The sequence below is a fragment of the Papio anubis genome, chromosome 13 (genome assembly GCF_008728515.1).
Source record: "Papio anubis isolate 15944 chromosome 13, Panubis1.0, whole genome shotgun sequence".
Lineage (NCBI taxonomy): Eukaryota > Metazoa > Chordata > Mammalia > Primates > Cercopithecidae > Papio > Papio anubis.
Genome location: NC_044988.1, coordinates 97,944,054 through 97,949,227, shown reverse-complemented (window position 1 = coordinate 97,949,227; position 5,174 = coordinate 97,944,054). Strand labels below are relative to the sequence as shown.

Below are 5,174 nucleotides of genomic sequence, written 5' to 3'. Positions count from 1 at the left end.
ATCTCTTGACCTCATGATCTGCCCGCCTCAGCCTCCCAAAGTGCAGGGATTACAGGTTTGAGCCACTGCGCTCGGCCATGACAAGGGTTTTCTCCTCTTGTCTCGAACTTTTCTTCTGTCTCATTATCCTCACTCCAAGATGTCACAAGAGCATCAGTCATTTTTTGCTGATTATTTACACTAGAAACAGTCAGCTTTCCGAAAGTGCCCGCAAATTGCACTGGATTATAGGCGTGCTCAAGTTTGGCCACCTGAGGGGTGATGAGCTTGGTGCACTCCTTTTTAGGGCCATCACCTTATTTTTCTTCAACAGCTGACAGTTTTTCCAAGTAATTCTGGTAATAAAAATCTTCCAGGTAGGGATCAGTGGTTTGCAATTGCATCATCTGGATTTTAGGGACCCAATCCTTTTCCCGCTGCAACATGAGATTGGCATATGGATCCTTTCAGAGATTATCTTGATGAGTGTTCCATTGACTTCCTCTATCTCCTGCACCATTGAGATTCCGATGCTGATTTCTATTCTGTTGCTGTCTCTGATGCAAGAGTCAACAATGCTGTGGATGAAAGTGAGTTGTGTCCAGTATAAACATTGGGGCCTGAGATCTTAGGCTTTGCAGGTGGAGTCCTGGGCCAGGAGGGTGCTGCCGTGGAGGTGGTGCAGCAGGAGTGGAGCACTAAAGAAGGCACAGAAGGCTGGTGCTGGGGGAAGCATCTGCCCACTGGCCCTTGTAGTAACTTGGGATTCATGGCAGCAAACAGACTACCAACAAATCCAGGGACCCATGCGAACTGGCTGGGAGACATACATCCAGGCTGTAGCGGGACACAGCAGAGCTGACTTGGAGATGTCCTGTCACCATAGGGAGCAGGATAATGCGGTGGCATTGGGGGCTGAACATGGACAGGCTTGGGACACAGAAAGTGTTGGGTGAGACTGGGTACAGTCATCTGCTTAGGTGGGGCGCCTATGGGGACAGCTCTAACAGGAGGACTGCCAATGATAGATGAAGTTGACCGCCTCGGTAATGCATGTTCAGAAAGGTCCTGATCATCTTCTGGACCCTGGGGGCCTCTGAGGCAAGGCACATTCTAATACAGACACTGTAGGCACTTCCTGAGTGAGCAGTAGTCTTTGGATTCCCCTCAGAACTTCAGATTCATCCCAGATCCTGGAATTCAGACTTCCTGGTTGGGGTTATAAAACTGGCCTGGTTTGCACTGTCCTCATGATTGCCGGATCTTCTAGTTCATTTTCAGTCACCATCTTACTGAACCTTTCTACTAGATTCTCCTCATGGTCACCCAACAAATCCATTTCATGCCTCTCTCCATTGCCTTTTTGTTCAATAACTGCCACTGGTTGCTTTTCTTCCAGTTCAGCCAGGCACTCATGTGCTTCCTGCCAATGATCATCAATTGCACCTGACCCAAATGTATTATCACTGAATTGATCAATTTCCTCATCTTCTTTTCCCAGGCCCTGAAATGCATCTTCAACTTCATCCACAGGACAATCCTCCAAAGACTCTTGGGGAGGGAGGGAGTGGGGAGAAAAGTAGGAAAGAGAGGGAAGAAGCACTGACTCCCTGGGCTCGGGTCCTCCACCAACTCAGGACCTCTGGCCGCTGCCATACCCTCAGTTGCAATTATATTTAAAGACTTGGGCCAGCTGGGCGCGGTGGCTCACGCCTGTAATCCCAGCACTTTGGGACTCCGAGGCGGGAGGATCACCTGAGGTCAGGAGTTCGAGACCAGCCTGGCCAACACAGTGAAACCATTTCTCTACTAAAAATACAAAAATTAGCTGAGCGTGGTGGCACATGCCTGTAATCCCAGCTACTCCAGAGGCTGAGCCAGGAAAATTGCTTGAACCCAGGAGGCAGAAGTTGCAGTGAGCCGAAATCGCGCCACTGCACTCCAGCCTGGGTGACAAAGCAAGATTCTGTCTCAAAAAAAAAAAAAAAGAAAAAAAGATGGGCCAGGCACAGTGGCTCATGCCTGTAATCCCAGCACTGTGGGAGGCCAAGGTGGGTGTATCACTTGAGGTCAGAAGTTTGAAACCAGCCTGGTCAACATGGTGAAACTCCATCTCTACTAAAAATACCAAAAAAAAAAAAAAACAAAACTTAGCCAGGAGTGGTGGCACATGCCTGTATTCCCAGCCACTTGGGAGGCTGAGGTGGGAGGATTGCTTGAACCGGGAGGTAGAGGTTGCAGTGAGCTGAAACTGCACCACTGCACCCCAGCCTGGGCAACTGAGCAAGCTTCCATCTCAAAAAAAAAAAAAAAGGCTGTCACAGATGCCAGTAGGAGAACAGGTTAGTTGCAAATGGATGGGAGGTATTAAAATTTGTGAAGATGGAGCTGGGGAACTACCCCCAGGAGAGATGCACACCAGCCTCCTCCTTCCTGGGCCAGCTGCACCTTGGGCACATGGGACCAGAACTCCTCCAGCAGGAGGTCCATGGGTCCCCTGTCCAAGACAAGCAGTGGCGCCCTCTGCAGCTGACTGCTTAAGTGGATGTCCAGGGTGTGGACCCCCACCTTGGCCCAGCCAGCTCATCAGAACAACATGTTCACTTTCCACAGGAACCATGGACATAAAATAGAATCCTGCCCCACACAGGACACCATAGGGCCTGCCTAGCTGCCCCAAAGAGGGTGGTGATCAACATTTATTGGCTCACTTGCCAATAAATCACACTGAGTGTCCATGACACACTGCTGCAGAGGAGGCTGAGCCCAGCCTGGTTCTGAGGATGAGTCTGCTTGGCCTGTTGATAATCTCACCTCCTTGTCAATGATTGTCAACACTTGGTTCAGAAATGGACACGTGACTCTATTTGGGCCGATGTGGAGAGGCTGGCTGGGGTTCTTTCTTCAAAAGCATCTAGAAGTGACTCATTTTTTTTTTTTTTTTTTTTTTTTTTTTGAGATGGAGTCTCGCTCTGTCGCCCAGGCTGGAGTGCAGTGGTGCAATCTCGGCTCACTTCAAGCTCCGCCTGCTGAGTTCATGCCATTCTCCCCCTCAACCTCCCAAGTAGCTGGGACTACAGGCACCCGCTACCACGCCCAGCTAAATTTTGCTTTTGTATTTTTTTTTTTTTTTTTTTGAGACGGAGTCTCGCTCTGTCGCCCAGGCTGGAGTGCAGTGGCCGGATCTCAGCTCGCTGCAAGCTCCGCCTCCTGGGTTTATGCCATTCTCCTGCCTCAGCCTCCCGAGTAGCTGGGACTACAGGCGCCCGCCACCTCGCCCGGCTAGTTTTTTGTATTTTTTAGTAGAGACGGGGTTTCACCGTGTTAGCCAGGATGGTCTCGATCTTCTGACCTCGTGATCCGCCCATCTCAGCCTCCCAAAGTGCTGGGATTACAGGCTTGAGCCACCGCGCCCAGCCGAAGTGACTCTTTTTTTTTGAGATGGAGTCTCACTCTGTCACCCAAACTGGAGTGCAGTGGCGCGATCTTGGTTCACTGCAACCTCTGCCTCTTGGGTTCAAGCGATTCTCCTGCCTCAGCCTCCTGAGTAGCTGAGATTACAGGTGCCCACCACCATGCCCAGCTAATTTCAGTATTTTTAGTAGAGATGGGGTTTCCCTGTGTTGGCCAGGCTGGTCTCAAACTCCTGACCTCCAGTGATCCATCCACCTCAGTCTCCCAAAGTGCTGGGATTACAGCTTTGCACTCTGTGTTATGTCAGCCTGTACCTGGTCTTCTTAAGCCAGTTTGAGTTGGTTCCTTACAGCAAAAAGCATCCTCACTCATGGCTCTGGGACAATCAGAAGACCTGATAATCAAATACCATTCACTGTGCCTTACCTGCATTCTACAAGGTAATATTGTCCTCACTTGAAGATGGAGAAATGAAGGTTCAGAGAGGCTAAGTAACATGCCCAAGGTCACACATTCCCCACGCCATGTCAGGACTACAGCCCACGTGGGACCCACTCCAGATTCCATGTTCTTTTTCCTGGCAACATGCCAGCAAAGGAGGACGCAAAAGAACGTTAAAAGCAGACAAAGGAGCTCAGGAAACTCCACAGTTTGGGGCACTCAGCAAAGGGGCCAATAGCCCCTGACTTCAGCAGACAGGGAGCCAGAAGCACTTACAATTGGAGTTTACAAGAGAAGGTACTACTTGCTACTTAAAAAGTCAGGGAACAGATTTCTATAAAAGCCATCGCCTTGGCAAGGCGTGGTGGCTCACATCAGTAATCCCAGCACTTTGGGAGGTCAAGGTGGGGGGAATTGCTTGAGCTCAGGAGTTCAAGACCAGCCTGGCCAACCTGGTGAAACCCAGTCTCCAATAAAAGTTCAAAAATTAGGGGGACGTGGTGTCTCACACCTGTAATCTCAACTACTTGGGAGACTAAGGCAGGAGAATCACTTGAACCCAAGAGGTGGAGGTTGCAGTAAGCTGAGATCCTGCTACTGCACTACAGCCTGGGCGACAGAGGGAGACTCGTCTCAAAACAAAACAAAACACCAGCCTGGGTGTGGTGGCTCACACCTGTAATCCCAGAACTTTAGGAGGCTGAGGCAGGAGGATTGTTTGAGCTCAGGATTCAAGACCAGCCTGGGTAATATACCGAGATCTCACCTCTACAAAAAATTAAAAAATTAGCCAGAGTGGTGGCAAGGGCCTGTAGATCCAGCTACTTGGGAGGCTGAGGCAGGAGGATCAGTTGAGCCCAGCAGGTCAAGGCTGCAATGAGCTGTGGTACAGAGTACAGAGCAGCACTGTACTCTGGCGAGTACATCACTGCCTGGGTGACAGAGTAAGACAGAGTGATACTCTGTCTCAAGTATAAATTAAAAAAAATAAAAAAGGCCAGGTGCAGTGGCTCATGCTTGTAATCACAGCACTTTAGGAGGCTGAGGCAGGAAGATCACTTGAGCTCAGGAGTTTGAGACCAGCCTGGGCAACATAGTGAGAACTGTGTCTCTACCAAAAAAAAAAAAGAGGGAGAGAGAGTAAAAAACGTCAGGCCTCACCCATAGCCTACTAAATCAGAACCTTCAGAGAATTGGGAGGGGGCAGGAATGTGTCTTTTAACAGGTTCCCTGGGTAACTGGTGGAGGAGTATACAGCTTGAAGGATTCCAAGCTTCTATCTCCAGCCCAGACTAGGGCCCTGAATTCCAGACTTGTGTATCCAACTACTTACCTGACAT

General features: G+C 49.8%; 1 pseudogene; it reads right to left on the bottom strand.

Moving 5' to 3' along the window:
* LOC110741514 lies at positions 1-5,174 on the bottom strand (annotated as a pseudogene).